The 22,076-nt window shown below is 45.2% G+C and overlaps 1 pseudogene; it reads left to right on the top strand.

Annotated features, from left to right (window-relative positions):
• LOC139565199 (3'-5' exoribonuclease HELZ2-like) overlaps positions 1–21,802 on the top strand; it is a 44,256-nt pseudogene extending 22,454 nt beyond the window's left edge.
• Positions 21,803–22,076: the final 274 nt, after the last annotated feature.

Here is a 22,076-nt window from a genome sequence, read left to right as displayed (position 1 = left end):
CTAATGTTAGATGTGAACATGGCTTAAATCTCTTCATTGCCTTTCGGGTTTTAGACTCAATGTTCGAGGGACCATCACCTTGTCTGTGACCCTAGACGACCCTCAGTTCGGAATGAAGATGGCTCCTCTAGGGGAACTATTCTGTGCCGTCTCAGTCCCTTATACTCTAACCCCAGACAGCCCAGAGGGTTGGGTGCTTAGGCGAAGCGTCCGGTCAGCTCTCATAGCACCAGTATCTTCAGATAATCAAAGTCATAAGGTCTACGAAGCCATCATCCTCCGAGACGCCACAAGTGAGAACAAAATGCACTTGCAGCTGTCTAAAAGATGCTGCTCTGATCTGAAGCTCCAAAGAAATGAAACATATGAAATGGAGGTCCAGTTCCACCTGAATCGTCTGAAGTTCTGTGAGATGCACAAAGCCATAGATTTCCTTCCAGACACAGAGAGAGTGTTGCCAGACTTCAGGAACTGCATTGTCCCTGTTAATGAAATGGAATATCCCAAACTCAATGCAAAGCAGCATGCAGCCATTGATTTCATCGTAGGCGACTCAGATGGAAGAGGTGTGGCACCACTCCTCATTTATGGACCGTTTGGAACTGGGAAAACCTTCACGCTTGCTACAGCAGCCAAAGAGCTGGTACGGCAGCCACACACCAGAGTACTGATCTGCACCCTCACCAACAGGTAATGACTCCAGTGTTCTATATAGATTCACTTACATTGAGTTTAACTTTCTAGTACTTTACTACAGTGCATTTGGAAAGTATTCAGACCCCTTTACGTTTTCCACATTTTGTTACATTACAGCCTTATTCTAAAATGGATTAAATAGTTTCCCCCATCAATCTACGCACAATTCCCCATAATGACAAAGCAAAATTTATATTTTTTTCATATTTATAAAAAAAATTCAAGAATGAAATATCACAACGACATAAGTATTCAGACCCTTACTCAGTACTTTGTTGAAGCATCTTTGGCAGCGATTACAGCCTCAAGTATTCTTGGGTATGACGCTACAAGCTTGGCACACCTGTATTTGTTGAGTTTCTCCCATTCTTCTCTGCAGATCCTCTGAAGCTCTGTCAGGTTGGATGGGGAGTGTTGCTTCACAGCTTTTGTTAGGTCTCTCCAGAGATGTTCGATCGGGTTCAAGTCCGGGCTCTGGCTGGGCCACTCAAGGACATTCATAGATTGGTCCCGAAGCCACTCCTGCGTTGTCTTGGCAGTGTGCTTAGGGTCATTGTCCTGTTGGAAGGTGAACCTTCCTCCCAGTCTGAGGTCCTGAGCGCTCTCGTGCAGGTTTTCATCAAGGATCCCTATGTACTTTGCTCCATTCATCTTTCCCTCGATCCTGACTAGTCTCAGTCCCTGCCACTGAAAAACATACCCACAGCATGATGCTGCCACGACCATGGTGCCTGGATGGTGCCTGGTTTCCTCCAGACGTGACATTCAGACTAAATAGTTGGCATTCAGGCCAAAGAGTTCAATTTTGGTTTCATCAGACCAGAGAATCTTGCTTCTCATGGTCTGAGAGTCCTTTAGGTGCCTTTTGGCAAACTCCAAACGGGCTGTCATGTGCCTTTTACTGAGGAGTGGCTTCCGTCTGGCCACTCTACCATAAAGGCCTGACTGGGGGAGTGCTGCACAGATGGTTGTCCTTCTGGAACGTTCTCCCATCTCCACAGAGGAACTCTGGAACTCTGTCAGAGTGACCATCAGACTCTTGGCCATCTCACTGACCAAGGCCCTTCTCCCCTGATTGCTCAGTGTGGACAGGCAGCCAGCTCTAGGAAGAGTCTTGATGGTTACAATCTTCTTCCATGGAGAATGATGGAGGGCACTGAGTTCTTGGGGACCTTCAATGCTGCAGATAGTTTTTGGTGCCCTTCCCCAGATCTGTGCCGTAACACAATCCTGTCTCGGAGCTCTACGGACCTTTGACCTCATGGCTTGGTATTTACTCTGACATGCACTGTCAACTGTGGGACCTTATATACAGTACCAGTCAAATGTTTGGACACACCTACTCATTCAAGGGTTTTTCTTTATTTTTACTATTTTCTACATTGTAAAATAATAGTGAAGACATCAAACCTATGAAATAACACATAGAATCATGTAGTAACCATGAAAGTGTAAAACATATCAACATATATTTTAGAAAAAGTAGCCACTCTTTGCCTTGATGACAGCTTTGCACACTCTTGACATTCTCTCTACCAGCTTCACCTGAAGTGCTTTTCCAACAGTCTTGAAGCACTTGTTGGCTGCTTTTCCTTCACTCTTCGGTCCAACTCATCCCAAACCATCTCAATTGGGTTGAAGTCGAGTGATTCTGGAGGCCAGGTCATCTGATGCAGCACTCTATCACTCTCCTTCTTGGTCAAATATCCCTTAAACAGCCTGGAGGTGTGTTGGGTCATTGTCCTGTTGAAAAACAAATGATAGTCCCACCTATGCGCAAACCAGATGAGATGGCGTATCACTGCCGAATGCTGTGGTAGCCATGCTGGTTAAGTGTGCCTTGAATAATAAATAAATCACTGACAGTGTCACCAGCAAAGCACCCCCACACCATCACACCTCCTCCTCCATGCTTCACGGGGGAACCACATATGCAGAGATCATCCGTTCACCTACAAAGGACAGATTTCCACCATTGCTCGTGTTTCTTGACCCAAGCATGTCTCTTCTTCTTATTGGTGTCTTTTAGTAGTGGTTTCTTTGCAGCAATTTGACCATGAAGGCCTGATTTACTCAGTATCCTCTGAACAGCTGATGTTGAGATGTGTCTGTTACTTGAATTCTGAAGCATTTATTTGGGCTGCAATTTCTGAGGCTGGTAGCTCTAATGAACGTATCCTCTGCAGCAGAGGTAAGTCTGGGTCTTCCTTTCCTGTGGTGGTCCTCAAGAAAGCCAGGTGCATCATAGCGCTTGATGGTTTTTGCAATTGCACTTCATGTCTTAAAGTAATGATGGACTGTCATTTCTCTTTGCTTATTTGAGCTGTTCTTGTCATAATATGGACTTGGTGTAACGACCTGGGTGTCGGGGGGTGTGAAGTCAGACGCAGGAACAGCAGAGCTTCAATACGTTGATTCTTTAATGCCCAACTGGCAAACAAAATGTCCAACACGGACTTACTGGGTGTCATAAACAACTGTCCAAAAACACGGGAGACAAACCCAGTCCACAATACATAAACCACTCCCGAAATCCAAAGCTACAAATGAACAATCCCGCACAAAGAAGCGTACGGGCTGGCTGACTAATAAAGCCACACTAATTCCCAATTACCTAAACACAGGTGATACAAATTAACACATAAGGAGGGGGAGGAAAAAGAGTCAGTGGCAGCTAGTAGGCCGGTGACGACGACCGCCGAGCGCCACCCGAACGGGAAGGAGAGCCTGCCTCGGTTGAAGTCGTGACAGTACCCCCCCTCTGACGCGCGGCTCCCGCAGCGTGCCGACACCGGCCTCGAGGTCGACCCGGAGGACGAGGCGCAGGGCGATCCGGATGGAGGCGATGGAAATCCCTTAACATAGATGGATCCAAAATGTCCTCCACCGGTACCCAGCACCTCTCCTCCGGACCGTACCCCTCCCAGTCCACGAGGTACTGCAGGCCCCTCACCCGGCGTCTCGAGTCCAGAATGGCCCGTATCGTGTACGCTGGGGACCCCTCGATGTCCAGAGGGGGAGGAGGGACCTCCGGCACCTCACCGTCCTGCAGGGGACCAGCTAGCACCGGCCTGAGGAGAGACACATGAAACGAGGGGTTAATACGATAATAGGAAGGGAGTTTTAATCGATAACACACCTCGTTTATTCTCCTCAGGACTTTGAAGGGCCCTACACACTGCGGCTCCAGCTTCCGGCAGGGCAAGCGGAGGGGTAGGTTTCGGGTCGAGAGCCAGACCCTTTCCCCCGGTACAAACACGGGGGCCTCACTGCGGTGGCGGTCAGCGCTCCTCTTCTGCCTTCTAGTAGCTTGTTGGAGGGACTCCTGGACGGCCCTCCAGGTCTCCTTGGAGCGCTGTACCCACTCCTCCACCGCAGGAGCCTCGGTCTGGCTCGGATGCCATGGTGCCAGGACCGGCTGGTACCCCAACACACACTGAAAGGGGGACACATTAGTAGAGGAGTGGCGTAGTGAGTTCTGGGCCATCTCGGCCCAGGGAATGTATCTCGCCCACTCCCCTGGCCGGTCCTGGCAATACGACCGCAGAAACCTACCCACCTCCTGGTTCACTCTCTCCACCTGCCCATTACTCTCGGGGTGATAACCGGAAGTCAGGCTGACCGTGACCCCCAGACGCTCCATGAACGTCCTCCATACTCGGGACGTGAACTAGGGGCCCCGATCAGAAACGATGTCCTCCGGCACCCCGTAGTGCCGGAAGACGTGGGTGAATAAGGCCTCCGCAGTCTGTAGGGCAGTAGGGATACCGGGCAACGGGAGGAGACGGCAGGACTTAGAAAACCGATCCACAATTACCAGAACCGTAGTGTTTCCCTGAGAGGGGGGAAGATCGGTCAGGAAGTCTACGGACAGATGAGACCATGGCCGTTGTGGAACGGAGAGGGGTTGCAACTTCCCTCTAGGAAGGTGCCTAGGAGCCTTACTCTGAGCGCATACCGAACAGGAGGAGACATAAACCCTAACGTCCCGAGCTAAGGTAGGCCACCAATACCTCCCCCGAAGGCTCCCCACTGTCCTCGTCACCCCAGGGTGACCCGAGGAGGGTAGGACATGAGCCCACCGAATCAGTCGGTCCCGAACACCAAGCGGTACGTACTTACGGCCCGCCGGACACTGAGGAGGCGCGGGTTCCGCCCGTAGCGCCCGCTCGATGTCCGAGTCCACCTCCCATACCACTGGCGCTATCAGCCTCGAGGCGGGGATGATGGGAGTGGGTTCGGTGGTCCTATCCTCCGTGTCGTAAAGGCGGGACAGTGCGTCTGCCTTTACGTTTTGGGAGCCGGGTCTATAGGACAACGTGAACCGAAACCGGAAACCGTGAAAAACATGGCCCACCTTGCCTGACGTGGGTTCAGTCTCCGAGCTGCCCGAATATACTCCAGATTCTGGTGGTCGGTCCAGATGAGAAAGGGGTGCTTAGCCCCCTCAAGCCAGTGTCTCCACACCTTCATAGCCCTGACCACCGCTAACAACTCCCGATCCCCCACATCATAGTTACGCTCCGCTGCACTGAGCTTACTAGAGAAGAAAGCGCAGGGGCGGAGTTTTGGTGGCGTACCCGAGCGCTGTGATAGCACGGCACCCACCCCAGCCTCGGACGCGTCCACCTCCACTATGAATGCTAAAGAGGGATCCGGATGCGCCAACACGGGAGCATCCGTGAACAGAGCCTTCAACCTGTTGAAAGCTCCGTCCGCCGCCGCTGACCACCGCAACCGCACCGGGCCCCCCTTTAGCAGTGAGGTAATGGGAGCCGCTACCTGGCCAAAACCCCGGATAAATCTCCGGTAGTAGTTGCCAAAACCCAAAAACCGCTGCACCTCTTTTACCGTGGTCGGAGTCGGCCAATTACGCACGGCCTTTATGCGGTCACTCTCCACCACCACCCCCGAGGTGGAAATGCGATAACCCAGGAAGGAGACGGCTTGTTTGGAGAACACACACTTCTCAGCCTTGACGTATAAGTCATGCTCCAGCAGTCTGCCAAGCACCTTGCGTACCAGAGATACATGCGCGGCGTGAGTAGTTGAGTAGATCAGAATGTCATCGATATACACAACTACCCCCTGCACGTGCAGGTCCCTGAGAATGTCGTCTACAAAGGATTGGAAAACGGCTGGAGCATTCTTTAACCCATACGGCATGACGCAGTACTCATAGTGGCCCGATGTAGTACTAAATGCGGTTTTCCACTCGTCTCCTTTCCGAATACGCACCAGACTGTACGCGCTCCTGAGGTCCAGTTTTGTAAAGAACTGCGCTCCGTGAAATGATTCCACCGCCGAAGCGATGAGAGGTAGTGGGTAACTAAACCCCACTGTGATGGCATTTAGACCTCTATAATCAATACACGGACGCAAACCTCCCTCCTTTTTCTTCACAAAAAAGAAACTCGAGGAGACGGGTGAGATGGAGGGCCGAATGTACCCCTGTCCCAGAGACTCCGCGACATATGTCTCCATAGCCAACGTCTCCTCTTGGGACAAAGGGTACACGTGACTCTTGGGAAGCGCAGCGTTAACCTGGAGATCTATCGCACAATCCCTACCCGGTCGATGTGGTGGTAATTTCGTCGCTTTCTTTTTACAGAAAGCGATTGCCAAATCGGCATACTCGGGGGGAATGCGCACCGTGGAACCCTGGTCTGGACTCTCCACCGACGTGGCACCAATGGAAACTCCCAGACACCTTCCAGAACTCTCCTCTGACCACCCCTGGAGAACCCCCTGTCTCCACGAAATATTGGGATTGTGCCGGGCCAACCAGGGAATACTCAGCACCACTGGAAACGCAGGTGAATCAATAATATAGAGACTGATACGTTCCCTATGATTCCCCTGCGTCACCATGTCCAGGGGAACCTCCCTGACCACCCCTGACCCTAATGGCCGGCTATCTAGGGAGTGCACGGGAAAGGGAGAATCTATCGGCACAAGCGGAACGCCCAACTTACGGGCGAGTCCGCGATCCATAAAGTTCCCAGCTGCCCCTGAATCGACTAGTGCCCTATGCTGGGAAGAGGGGAAAAAATAAAGGAAAAAAATTGAGACAAACATGTGACCAACAGGGGGTTCTGAGTGAGTTTGGTGCTGACTCACCTGGGGTGATCGAGAAGCGTTCCGCCTGACATCTCGACTCCCAGACAGACCCCCCCAGCACCGATCGGCCGTGTGTCCTCTCCGACCACAGCTGGTGCAGGGGGGGCCTCCTCCTCCGGTACCCCTAGGCGCGGCCCCTCCCAACTCCATCGGGATGGGAGCCGAGGCGCTGGGTGGTGGAACGCACAGGACCCTCTCCGAACGCCCGCGGGCAGCCAGCAGATTATCCAGTCGGATGGACATGTCAATAAGCTCATCCAGAGAAAGAGCGATGTCCCGACACGCTAGCTCCCTGCGGACGTCCTCCCGGAGACTACACCGGTAGTGGTCAATAAGGGCCCTGTCGTTCCACCCTGATCCCGCGGCCAAGGTCCGGAACTCCAGCGCGAAATCCTGTGCGCTCCTCTTCTCCTGCCTGAGATGAAATAGTCTCTCACCCGCCGCTCGGCCCTCTGGGGGGTGGTCAAACACGGCACGAAAACGACGGGTAAACTCCGGATAGTGCTCCTTTGCAGAGTCCGGGCCATTCCAGACTGCGTTGGCCCACTCCAGAGCACGACCCGTTAGGCAGGAGACGAGGACACTCACTCTCTCCGCTCCCGAGGGAGTGGGGCGAACAGTGGCCAGGTATAGCTCCAGTTGGAGTAAGAACCCCTGACAACCTGCCGCCGCTCCATTATAATCCCTCGGGAGCGTAAGACGGAGCGCGCTGGAGCCGGGGGATGGAGAGTCCTGGGGGGGGGAGCCGAAGGTGGAGAGAGGAGCCCACTCCTCTCCCATCGCTCCATTCTCTCCATCATTTGGTCCATGGCTGATCCGATCCGATGGAGGACGGTGGTGTGGTGGAGAACCCGTTCCTCCATCGATGGGAGAGGGTTGGCTGCTGCTCCTGCTGACTCCATTCTAGTGGTGCGGGATTCTGTAACGACCTGGGTGTCGGGGGGTGTGAAGTCAGACGCAGGAACAGCAGAGCTTCAATACGTTGATTCTTTAATGCCCAACTGGCAAACAAAATGTCCAACACGGACTTACTGGGTGTCATAAACAACTGTCCAAAAACACGGGAGACAAACCCAGTCCACAATACATAAACCACTCCCGAAATCCAAAGCTACAAATGAACAATCCCTCACAAAGAAGCGTACGGGCTGGCTGACTAATAAAGCCACACTAATTCCCAATTACCTAAACACAGGTGATACAAATTAACACATAAGGAGGGGGAAGAAAAAGAGTCAGTGGCAGCTAGTAGGCCGGTGACGACGACCGCCGAGCGCCACCCGAACGGGAAGGAGAGCCTGCCTCGGTTGAAGTCGTGACACTTGGTCTTTTACTACAAATGAACTTTAACAAGAAGAAATTCCACAAATTAACTTTCAACAAGGCACACCTGTTCATTTAAATGCATTCCAGGTAACTACCTCATGAAGCTGGTTGAGAGAATGCCAAGAGTGTGCAAAGCTGTCATCAAGGCAAAGGGTGGCAACTTTGATGAATCTCAAATATAAAATACATTTTGATTTGTTTAACACTTGTTTGCTTACTACATGATTATATATGTGTTATTTCATAGTTTTGATGTCTTCTCTATTATACTACAATGACGAAAATTGAAAAATAAAGAATAACCCTGGAATGAGTAGGTCGGTCCAAACGTTTGACTTGTACTGTAGATAGGTGTGTGCCTTTCCAAATCATGTCCACTCAATTGAATTTACCACGGGTGGTAAAGCTCAATTTCGAGTCTCATAGCAAAGGGTCTGAATACTTATGTAAATAAAGTATCTGTTTTTTGTTGTATTTAAAAAATGTGCAGAAAATTGTTAAAACCTGTTTTCGCTTTGTCATTATGGGTATTGTGTGTTGATTGATGATGGAAAAATAATTTTAGAATATTGGCTGTAACGCAACAAAATGTGGAAAAAGGGAAGGGGTCTGAATACTTTCCGAACGCGCTGTATATGTTCAGTCTTACATAATGCATTTAGTTGACATGCAGTCAATTCAGGAAGTTATTTTAATATAAAATTCAAATAAAAAAACATTTGAAATAAATAGCTAAGTTGATTGAGAAGTCATTGAAAATAGATGCATTTTGAATTATTGTTCAAGTTTACTTCTTCAGTTTGAATTGACCCCAGCCCTGAGTTGACAGGCACGCATTGTTACATAATAGTGCTTAAAACTGTTAATAACATGTGAGATTTTTGTAAACATTAGATGTACAACAAAATACATTTATTTGACCTCTGTGTAATGATTAATTAAGATAGCTCAGTTAGGTCATAGGGCTCTCATGAGTTTGCTCATCAATCATTTGAATTGTGTAAGCCTCATATGGGTTTGACAGTTATAAATGAACATTTATAAGTATTATGCCATGTATTAATCCCAATGTTAATACACAGATTTGAATCCAAATGTTCACACACACACACACACACACACACACACACACACACACACACACACACACACACACACACACACACACACACACACACACACACACACACACACACACACACACACACTTATAGTTGCAATGTACCTGCTTTTTAATTACTGGTGCAACATACATTTAATGAAAAAGTAGGGAGACCAGTTTTCCATTCTGGTTTAAAGGACAGTCACATTTTAGTGGAACTGTTAAATGGTAAGCATAGTTAACCCCTCTCTTTCTCTGGTCAGCTCTGCAGATTTGTATATCAAAGACCACTTCCATCCATACGTCAACTCTGGACACCCTGAGATGAAGCCACTGAGAATAAAAGCAAATAAACAAGGGGTTCCAGTGAGTTCCACGGATGAGATCACACAGAAGTACTGCCTTCTATCCAAAGATGGTCAGTTTTTTCTACCTCCTACCAAATCTGCTTTGGATCACCACAGAATAGTCATAACAACTACTGCAATGGCAAGACACTTCAATGACCTAAAGCTTTCCGATGGCTACTTCACCCACATCCTGATTGACGAAGCCTCCCAGATGCTCGAATGTCAAGCCCTAATGCCCCTTGGTCTGGCAGGGCCAGCAACTCGGGTGGTTCTAGCCGGAGATCATATGCAGATGGGACCAAAACTATTTTCAATGGACGATGACCAACACTCCAATCACTCTTTGCTGAACCGTCTGTTCCACTTCTATCAAGGCTGTGAGAGTCGTACAGCTTTGAAAAGCAGAATATTTTTTTACGAGAACTATCGCACCACAAAAGAGATAGTAGAATTTGTGTCCACTCATTTCTACGTTGGCAAGTCGGATGTCATCAAGGCTGTTGGTAATGTTCCAGCTCATCCGAACAGCCACCCCCTGAGGTTTCACCATGTCAGAGGAGAATCCCACTTGGACACCGCATCCATGTCATGGTTTAATCTTGACGAGGTTGAATGCGTGGTTGAAATAGTGCAAAATCTGCTCAGAGATTGGCCACTCGCATGGGGGACTCATGATCAAAGCTCAATCTGTGTTCTCTCGGAACGATGCCAGGTGAAACAGTTGTTCCTCATTTAAACTTATCAATTACCATGTACAGTTTAAGAATTCTAATGCATTTCTTGAGAGAATGAGGAAAAACCTCTCCCAAGTCAATGTTGTGTTATGTCCTTAACTTGTTTGGTTGACATTATTTATGTATTTTTCATAGGTTTCAATGATCAGGAAAGAGCTTCGGAAAAGATTCCTTGGCCGAGTGACTGTGGAGAATATATCCAATGTTCAAGGTATTTATCATGAAAACAACTCAAAGATTTGGGCTGGAATTTATTCCAATTGTGCTTTGTGGACAATGCGGCTTTTAAAGGCAATGTTCCTGCATTCGAGGAGACGTCATTCACAGTAGCTGCATATGTCGACTCAATCAGAAATTAATGCATTATTTGTTAATATAATACATTTTTGTAATATTTTTGTTGACTTCATTTATTTTATGTTATTTTGATCTTTGTATTGAAACCTTTCTATTCATCAAAATAATGGGTTGTTAACCATATAACCCTTTCATTATTTCTTGACAGGCAAACAGTTCAGAGCAATAGTAATGACAGCCGTTCTAACCCGTGACAGCCTTCACCCTCCTGACTCATATTGTGTGGAGTTTTTCAACGATGCTCGCATGCTGAACACAGCCATGACTAGGGCTCAATCCCAGGTTGTTGTGGTTGGAGATGCTGCTGCGCTTTGCTACTTTGGGAAGTGCTCAAGAATCTGGAGAAGCTACATTCACCATTGTATTAGCAAGGGAAGTGCTGAACCGAAACACCTTACCAATGACTTCATTGATGGCGATATCAAGGAAATCTCAAGATTCCAAAGGACAGAATACCTGGATGAGAGCAGCAATCAGTCCGTTATGTTCGATACAGAGAACGACATGGATGCTATTCTCCAAGAACTACAAGAGGAGCAAAACAGGGCACACTCCAATTCATCTTATGGAGACAGTTCAGAATGTGAACATGTACTGGAACGAAAGAGACCATACGATAGTGCCAAAGTGGAAAGAGATGCCTTGTTGCAGTTGTTGAGAGAGCAGCCCAATGTGTACAAGCGAGGTGAATTGGTCATGGAGAAACATAATGCAGGTTATATCATTCCATTTGACAACCCAACTAACCACATTATCATCAAAGGTAGAGGTAACCTCGGCAAGTCCTTCTGTGGTGATGAAGTGGTGGCCGAAGTAGTTCCTTGTGAGGGTATTCCACAAGGAAAAGTGTTAGGCACCATCAAGGCAGCTGAATCCCGCCGTGTGTTTGCTTGTACCCTTGGAGTTGAAGATGACCAGAAACCCAAAACGAAGTCTGAATATCAATTCCTCAGAAAAATTATGGTACCCCTCAACACAAACACCACCAAAATGTGTACCTTGGTCAGCAAGAAGAGTCGCAATTCAATTCCAATATGGAAGCACGATGATGGAGAATGGGAGATTGTCAGATATCAACACCTTGATGAAGAAATCAAACACAGTCATATATTTATGGTGGAAGTGTTTTGCTGGAAAACGAAAACAGAAAACAAAGGAAACTATGCCTATCCGTTAGGGAAAGTGATAGATATTATTTCCATAGGATCATCTTTGGAGGAGGGCTTAAGGATTTTGGATGCAGAATTTAAAGTTCAACCGTTGCCTCCCAGCCATGTTTTAGCTGAACCATGTTCCTGGGAAGACACCCAAAATGGTAACAGAAAGGACCTCCGAAAGTTGATTACTTTCACTGTTGACCCAAAGAAATCCCAAAACTTGGATGATGCAATCAGTGTCATTGACATGGAAAGCCATTATGAGGTTGGAGTCCACATAGCAGATGTGGCAAGTTTTGTGAATCTTGGCAGTTCGTTGGATGATGCTGCACAAAAACATGGTGCAACATTTTACAGCCCTAGAAAAGAACCAGTTTACATGTTCCCAAAAACAGTTAGCATCTACCACTTGAGTCTCCTGCCTGGTCAAGATCGAAAGGTTGTTTCGTTAATGGTAAAAGTGGACAAGGCAACACACAAAATCACTGAAAAGAAATTCCAGCTTTCGCAAATCAAGTCCGATAGAAAGTTGTCTTATGAAGAGGCAGAGGACATCCTCAGTAAGCGGTCAGGAGAAGAGGCCAAGTTTGATACTATAGAAGACTGTGTTTCTGTGGCATATCGTTTTGCCAAAGTCCAAAGGAAGGCCAGGCTTGGCAAGGATTGGAGCTATAAACAATTGGACGATCACCAGAAGCCAGGGAAGAGGAGATCCAGTCAGATGATTGAGGAGCTTAGTATACTGTTCAACTATTCTGTGTCTGAATTTTTGATCAATGCAAATGAAACCATGTACTGCACTCCACTCCGATGTCAAGTAAGACCTGACCCTGAAATGTTAGAAGACTTGAAAGAGCAATACAAAGACATCATACCACTGTCCTCACACCTGAGGCACAACCTTGACCATGACAATAAACTTGACCAGAAGGCGATGCAAGAGCAAAAGCTTCTACGTGCTAACATCAATATGGAATGAGATCCTGTCAGCTGCCAAGAAAGAGGAAGTTGACACTGACACAATGATTGATCTGATTGGTACAGATGACATCTACCCCCAGCTCCTTCCAGTGATATATGAGTTTAGGAAGTGTCTTAACGAAGCCTATGTCATCCGTTCCAATTCATCCCAGGAAAAAGTTGGGCACTATTCCTTGCAACTTGAGTCCTATACACAAGCATCCTCGCCCATTCGTCGCTACATGGATATTGTCCTGCAAAGGCTTTTGCATTCGGTCCTAAGCGGCACTCCGGTCCAATATTCTCCACAAGAGATTGACATTCTGTGTCAGAAGACTGAAGACATCTACAAGAAGGTCAATGAGTATGAAAAGAAGGCTGCGATGATATCTTTTGCCATCAACATGAAGAAACAAAATTCTCTGAAGCTAGCATTTGTTGTTGGTGTAGAAGTAGGAGACAGTTTCAAGCTGTCATTTCCGTTCGACAGGCACTCTTTGCCAGAGTGTTTGCCTGTTATGTACAGAGATTTGCAACTGGAGGATCAACCACTGTACGATTCAAATGAGAACCAAATGACTCTGACATGGAGAAGACGAGTGTACTCAATTGACACTGCCAAAGTTCACCAAGAGCTAAAAAAGGTGCAAAATTCAACTGCCTGCATCAAGCTCCCACAAAAGACTTGGCAAGCCATTGTTAATGCAATGGACCATGAACAATGGAACAAAGCAAGGTCTCTCATAGTAGATGCCACAACAAAGCAAACAGAAAATGTAAAGAGTCTCTCAAATCATGCCAAGATGGATTTGCTTGAAGCTGGGAATGACTCCCATAGAACTGCACATGGACAAGCTGAGAAAATTGAAATGGAGCACTATGTTGATCTTACCCTACATTTGAAGCCAGGAGACACGCTTCAAGTCCAAATGACATCTGAAAGAAAAACAGGTTATTGGACACCCATTGTTCAGTTGGTGTGCATCAAACCAATATTTGAGGTGTGTGTAGACCATGCCCACAGTCCTATCACATGCTTTTCCAAACATGCAGACTGTCCATCCAAGAGTGGATATAGCAACGCAAGAGAGTATGTGAAGATCTGGCGACCACTTTGTGAGATGGAGTCTGCAGACAATGCTGTGGATGAAAGTGACAGCATAATAATTGAGGACCTGAAGCTGAACTTGAAGCAAGTGATTAACACACTGATAGGAAGTTTTGACCTTCCACTCAAATACATTAAAGAATGGGCCATTGAATGCAACCTTAGCAAGTGCTTTCTGTGCATCCGAAAAAGGGGATTGAAACTGACTTCAACCCCTGACCAATCAGAGGAAGTAGTCGACCCTAAGAATTACACATGGGTGGCACATGGTGTTACAACCAACTTTGAAGAACCAAAAAACAACCAAAATCAAGCCAGAAAAGTGCACTTCTACATCAACCACTTGCCAATGGATACCATTCCAGAGTGTGTCTACCAGAGAAAGACAACATACACGGTTGAGATAATCCCAAAGCTTCTGACAGACGTGCAAGTATTAAATTAGTATGCAAAAAAAGAGATTGAACAAATGCATTACCGTAACACTTTATTTTACAATTCCAGTTCTTATTTAAGTCTCATTTAAGTCTTCAAAATGGTGCTTCAAATGTAATTACCATTTTTAGTAAATACCTGGTAATTGCTGCAGTCAAATATAAAGTACTACTCACATTTTAAAATAAGATTTTTTTGAAGTACACTCTTTAAAATAAGATAATGTAAAAGTACTATCCCATATTTTTATTGGATGGACATAATGTTCCCATAATTAATTGAGTATATATAATTAATGGTTGTTAACATTTCTACTGTCTAGACGTAAAGAAATGGCTGTGAACAACATTGTGTCTGCAAATGAGCTTGTTCAGAAAATAGCCCTAGGACAACACATTCCAAAAGGAGGTAAAGTAACCCCATTTTACATCTGTGGGAATTTACAACAACCTTGTTTTTAAGCTATATGCTTGAAAGTGTTGTTTTGTGGTCTTGCTTGGGATTGTAGCTTCGCAATCTGTTGTACCACCACGGTACCAACTCATGAGGGAAAAGGTAACAGAGGGTCTCCCAGAGCTGAATAAGAGTCAAATTGATGCAGTGGAGAAAGCTCTGAATAACAACTTCACAATCGTACAAGGGCCACCTGGTAAGTTAAGAAATACAGTACTACTACCAGAATACCTGAAGCTGTTATATTGCCCATTGCTATGTTTACTGGAATAAAAAATACACACCTGTTTCATAGGGACTGGAAAGACTGTTTTAGGAGTTTACATTGTGTACTGGTTCCTTGTGCTGAACTCCAAAAACCCCAGGATATTTGAAAATCCGAATGACAAGGACAAGAAAGAAGTTATTCTCTGCTGTGGTCCTTCCAATAAGTCTGTCGATGTGGTTGCTGGCAAGTTACTTCATACTTGAATTGAAATGGTCTCTACAAAATAATGTATAATACAACCACAGCTTAAACATGATCCAAGTTCTGCAGGGAACGTTCTAGGTCACATTCTATTCATTCTGAACATTCTGTAGAGTGCCTGGTGAAGTTTGGAGACAAGTTGAAGCCCCTCAGGGTGTACAGCCGACAACTGGAGATGGCGGAGTACCCTTACCCGGGGAGTGTCCTTCAGCTCTCTCCCAGGTCACTTCGCCATGAGCGGTCCAAGGCAGAACTCCGGTATAAAATATACACACATCACTCTGCAGTAGTGGCCACTTTTTCAGGGAATCTCTGTCTTTGATAATCTGATCGTACGGCTGGCTTCATCATGTCTGACCAGTGTCTCAGCATGTTTTTGTCAAATGGTTCACATTACACAAACTCCCCATATCACAGTATTTGACCATGTCTGTACCATTTTTAGAGATATTACCTTGCATCATCGCATACGGGAAGAACAAAATCCACATTCCACGGCAATAAAAGAGTTTGACCACAGAATAAAGCTAGCAATAGAATCAAAGGGAGAGGAGTTGACAGAAGAAGAAGTTGAGGAGTAAGTATAGAATTTTGCTGTAATGCAATTTTTTGAAGAAAAAAAATATAAACCTACATCTGACTGATGTACATATATAAGTGCGTCAATTTTTTGTTTTTTCTTCTAGCTACAAAAATCTTCTGAATAAAGCTCGTGTGCATGAGCTGCAGAGGCACGATGTCATTCTGTGCACCTGTACAACAGCCTCTTCTCCTAACCTCACTAAAACAGTCAGTGCACGCCAGATTCTTATTGATGAATGTGCCATGGCAACAGAACCTCAAGCCCTCATCCCATTGGTCAGCAACAAACCAGAAAAGGTGTGTTGAAATCCATGTATTCATTTACTTTTTGTTATAGAATGATATTTCCATGTATGATGGTTTAAAATCCTTAAGACTCTATTGATGCACCCGTGTGTCAATCTAATAAATATAACAAAAAAGTCCCCATCAAAATCTGTAAATTTAAGCTAGTGATATCTGAAAATGTCACACCAGGAGACATCCCGAAAATCTGTAGCGTCTACGACCCCCCATGCCCCACGGGACTCTGAAGTTGGTAACACTGATGTGCCAACTTCTGTCTGTAGTGTCCAAACTGTTTTGGCTACAAATTAATATGACCCCACTGTGGAAAGGGGAGATTCTCCATTTTGCTTTACGACCCACACAAGTGTCACGGGACTCATCTGTAGGTAACAAATGGAAATGAATGGAAGTATGGAGGTAGTTTTGGGGCAACAAAAATAAGGGGTTAAATATGTGTCCAAAAAAACTACAATATTTCCTGAGCTTTCTTACATTGCCTAGATTTAGGACAGACACTTCAAAACCTTATTCCTTATGATAGATTTTTCTCCTTTCTTTTTTGACATTTTTGAATGTGTTATGCAATGCGCTTCTATGGCCTATAGTTAGAAAGTCGAAATTCTATATTTTATCAAATCATAAAACATTTAAGTGAAATGATGTACCTAAAGGGGTCCTAAAATTTAAAATGAAATAGCTAAATGATTCCATATGTTAGCTTAGTAGAACCCCCACCCCCCACCGGTTTAGACTTTGAGATTAAAATCCTTTTTGTATGTTTGTGATGCTGCCTATTTATGTATTGAATAACCCTTTTTGCTTGCAGGTAGAACCCTTTTGGTTGCAGGTATAACCCTTTTGGGTTCCATTTGCAACCCTTTGTACAGAGGGTTCTACATGGAACCCAAAAGGGTCCTACTTGGAACCAAAACGGGTTCTCCTATGGGGACAGCCGAAGAACCCTTTTTTGGAACCTTTTTTTTTCTAAAAGTGTAGTGTTATGAAATTACATTTGAAGAATGTGTTAGTGTGAGCATTTCTGTAAAAATAATGTAGATTTTTTTGCATGGAGTCTAACCATTGAGTTTGGGCATATAAAGACTGCATTGATACAGAATCTGTTCAACTAAGCCTTAACAGCAACCCTGTTTTCTCACCTGCATCCCAAGCAGAGGAGGCTGGTGGGAGGAGCTATAGTATGATGGGGTCATTGTAATGGCTGGAATGGATCAGATGGAACGGTATCAAACACATGAAATATGGAAACCACATGTTTGACTGTGTTACATTTATTCCATTCCAGCCATCCTATATGTTTAATAAAGGTCATCACCACATTTGCAAGTGATGAAGATTGATGGCGAAATAACCTCTTTTCACTTCCTAGATTGTGTTGCTCGGTGACCACAAACAGCTAGGTCCCATCGTTAAGAATGAACTTCTGAGGAAGTTGGGGATGTCAAAGTCTCTGTTTGAGCGTTACTTTGAGTGCCGGTCCCAGACAGTGATGCTGGATACCCAGTACAGAATGGTAAGAGGTCCGGAAATGTTTGGGCTATGAATTTATCACATCATATAATCTAATTTGACAAATGTTTATAAAACAGTGCCTTTGACTGCACACATATGTTTTAAGATGCATATTGATTAATATCAGCATGTGCTGACCAACTGGCAAGTGTCTTCACTGACATTTTCAACCTGTCCCTGACTGAGTCTGTAATACCAACATGTTTCAAGCAGACCACCATAGTCCCTGTGCCCAAGAACACTAAGCTAACCTGCCTAAATGACTACCAACCCGTAGCTCTCACGTCTGTAGCCGTGAAGTGCTTTGAACGGCTGGTCATGGCTCACAAACACCATTGTCCCAGAAACACTAGACCCACTCCAATTTGCATACCGCCCCAACAGATCCACAGATGATGCAATCTCTATTGCACTCCACACTGCCCTTTCCCACCTGGACAAAAGGAACACCTACGTGAGAATGCTATTTGTTGACTACAGCTCAGCGTTCAACACCATAGTGCCCTCAAAGCTCAACAATAATCTAAGGACCCTGGGACTAAACACCTCCCTCTGCAACTGGATCCTGGACTTCCTGATGGGCCGCCCCAGGGTGGTAGGAGTAGGTAACAACACATCCGCCACGCTGATCCTCAACACAGGGGCCCCTCAGGGGTGTGTGCTCAGTCCCCTCCTGTACTCCCTGTTCACCCATGACTGCATGGCCAGGCACGACTCCAACACCATCATTAAGTTTGCCAATGACACAACGGTGGTAGGCCTAACCACCGACAACGATGAGACAGCTCATAGGGAGGAGGTCAGAGACCTGGCCGCGTGGTGACAGAATAACAACCTCTCCCACAATGTGATCAAGACAAAGGAGATGATTATGGACTACAGGAAAAGGAGGACCGAGCACGCCCCCATTCTCATCGACGGGGCTGTAGTGGAGCAGGTTGAGAGCTTCAAGTTCTTGGTGTCCACATCACCAACAAACTATCATGGTCCAAACACACCAAGATCTTCATGAAGCAGGCACGACAAAGCCTATTCCCCCCCAGGAGACTGAAAAGAATTGGCATGGGTCCTCAGATCCTCAAAAGTTCTGCACCATCGATAGCATCCTGACTGGTTGAATCACTGCTGGTATGGCAACTGCTCGGCCTCCAACCGCAAGGCACTACAGAGGGTAGTGCGTATGGCCCAGTACATCACTGGGGCCAAGCTTCCTTCCATCCAGGACCTCTATACCAGGCGGTATCAGAGGAAGGCCCTAAAAATTGTCAGACTCCAGTCACCCTAGTCATAGACTATTCTCTCTGCTACCGCACGGAAGCGGTACCGGAGCGCCAAGTCTAGGTCAAAAAAGGCTTCTTAACAGCTACTACTCCCAAGCCATAAGACTCCTGAACAGCTAATCAAATGGCTACCCAGACTATTTACATTGCCCCCCCCCCCCCCCCCCTCATTTTACGCTGCTGCCACTCTCTGTTTATTATCTATGCATTGTCACTTTAACTCTACTTACATATTACCTCAATTACCTCAACTAACCTGTGCCCCCGCACATTGACTCTGTACCGGTACCCCCTGTATATAGCCTCGCTACTGTTATTTTACTGCTGCTCTTTAATTATATTTTAAAAAATGTACTTATCTATTTTTTACTTAACACTTAATTTTCTTAAAACTGCATTGTTGGTTAAGGGCTTGTAATTAAGCTTTTCATTGTCAGGTCTACACCTGTTGTATTCAGCACATGTGACAAATACAATTTGATTTTGATTTGATATCCAATGACAAAGTACATAGTATTCTCCATTGTTTACCTTTTTGTAGCATGAAGATATATGCAAGTTCCCATCGGAGGAATATTATGGAGGAAAACTGAAGACTGAAGTGAATCACTCAAGCAGTGTCCTTCAGGCTAACAGCCAACAGACGCACATTGTTTTCGGGAACGTCATTGGAGAGGAGGTCAGCCTGGTTGTGAGCACAAAAAAGGGAACTGAAAACTCCAAAGCGAATAGGGTGGAGAGAGATGTAGTGGTAAGGAACCCTTTTTGTTTTGTCTTAACACATAACTCACACTTCAACACATACAGCTCAAATCTTGCCATTCTACTGGTAGAGTCAGGTGAGTCACTTTCCTAAAAGGAAGTTATATGATTTATGGTTATCTTTTTGTTCATCACAGATCCGGCTCGCCAAAGTACTGATAAAAGATTCCAAAATAAAACAACAGAATATTGCAATTCTATCACCCTACAACGCCCAGGTGTCTGAACTTAAGAAAGAACTTCATGAACACAAAATGGACGAAATCACTGTCACCACCATCACAAAAAGTCAAGGTGACAATTTTCTCTTTCATACTATTCCCTCTGTTCTATCTTGGTTGTGATGCTATGGTTGTCCCCCATTGTCATTTTGTCAACTTTAATCTGATTAGGTTAGCCATTGCTATAACAATCGATGCTTCGCCTCCAATGCAGGATGTGAATGGAGCTACGTCATTCTGTCCACTGTGCGCTCATTACCCAGCAAGGAGATCGAGATCCAGCCGGACAGGGCCTGGAGGTCTAAACATGTGGGCTTTGTTGGCGACCCCAACCAGATCAACGTGGGCATTACCAGGGCCAAAGAGGGACTGTGCATTATCGGTGAGCAAGACTTTTCATCCAGAGCTTAGTGTTAAGATCATTAGAGTAAGCCTAATCTAAACTAGTGTCATTTTAAAATGTATTTTCTTCCTTTCTTAAAAGGTAACCAAGAGTTGTTGAGCCGCAGTGGCGCTTGGAGACAGCTCCTCAAACATTATAGAGCAAGGAACTTTGTCACAGAAGCTGACAAGATCTCTGTGCGCAAAGCATCCTGTAAGCACAGTCTACATTGAAAGACATGGTCTCGGCACCAGATCAGCGCACTATGAATAGTCAAATTAAAAGTCGTTTTCAGAGACAAATGTATTATGTGCTTTTAATTTCTATATTGCAATGTTGAATCAAATCAGTTATAATCTGTACTCACTGTCATTTTTAAGTGACCTTTAAATTATCTGTCAATTGTATTAGAGTGTATATTTTTTACTGCTAACTATACTGTTTGTTAATATATACACTGTATACATACAGTTGAAGTCAGAAGTTTACATACACCTTAGCCAAATACATTTAAACTCAGCTTTTCACAATTTCTGAAATGTAATCCTAGTAAAAATTCCCTGTCTCAGGTTAGTTAGGATCACCACTTTATTTTAAGAATGTGAAATGTCAGAATAATAGTAGAGAGAATGATTTATTTCAGCTTTTATTTCTTTCATCACATTCCCAGTGGGTCAGAAGCTTACATACACTCAATTAGTATTTAGTAGCATTGCCTTTAAATTGGTTAACTTGGGTCAAATGTTCCAGGTAGCCTTCCACAAGCTTCCCACAATAAGTTGGGTGAATTTTGGCCCATTCCTCCTGACAGAGCTGGTGTAACTGAGTCAGGTTTGTAGGCCTTCTTGCTCGCAGACGCTTTTTCAGTTCTGCCAAAACATTTTCTATGGGATTGAGGTCAGAGCCTGATGATGGCCACTCCAATACCTTGACTTTGTTGTCCTTAAGCCATTTTGCCACAATATTTGGAAGTATTCTTGGGGTCATTGTCCATTTGGAAGACCCATTTGCGATCAAGCTTTAACTTCCTGACTGATGTCTTGAGATGTTGCTTCTATATATCCACATAAATTTCCATCCTCATGACTGCCATCTATTTTGTGAAGTGCACCAGTCCCTCCTGCAGCAAAGCACCCCACAACATGATGCTGCCACCCCCGTGCATCATTGTTGGGATGGTGTTCTTCGGCTTTCAAGCCTCCCCTTTTTCCTCCAAACATAACAATGGTCATTATGGCCAAACATTTCTATTTTTGTTTCATCAGACCAGAGGACATTTCTCCAAAAAGTACAATCTTTGTCCCCATGTGCAGTTTGTCCCCAACCGTAGTCTGGCTTCTTTATGGCGATTTTGGAGCAGTGGCTTCTTCCTTGCTGAGCGGCCTTTCAGGTTATGTCGATATAGGACTCGTTGGATATATATACTATATATACTATATATATATACTGTGGATATACAGTGGGGAGAACAAGTATTTGATACACTGCCGATTTTGCAGGTTTTCCTACTTACAAAGCATGTAGAGGTCTGTAATTTCTATCATGGGTACACTTCAACTATGAGAGACGGAATCTAAAACAAAAATCCAGAAAATCACATTGTATGATTTTTAAGTAATTAATTTGCATTTTATTGCATGACATAAGTATTTGATACATCAGAAAAGCAGATCTTAATATTTGGTACAGAAACCTTTGTTTGCAATTACAGAGATCATACGTTTCCTGTAGTTCTTGACCAGGTTTGCACACACTGCAGCAGGG

The sequence above is a fragment of the Salvelinus alpinus genome, chromosome 2 (genome assembly GCF_045679555.1).
Source record: "Salvelinus alpinus chromosome 2, SLU_Salpinus.1, whole genome shotgun sequence".
Classification (NCBI taxonomy): Eukaryota; Metazoa; Chordata; class Actinopteri; order Salmoniformes; family Salmonidae; genus Salvelinus; species Salvelinus alpinus.
Note: the sequence above shows the minus strand (reverse complement) of the source record. Positions and strands in the feature narration are given on the sequence as shown.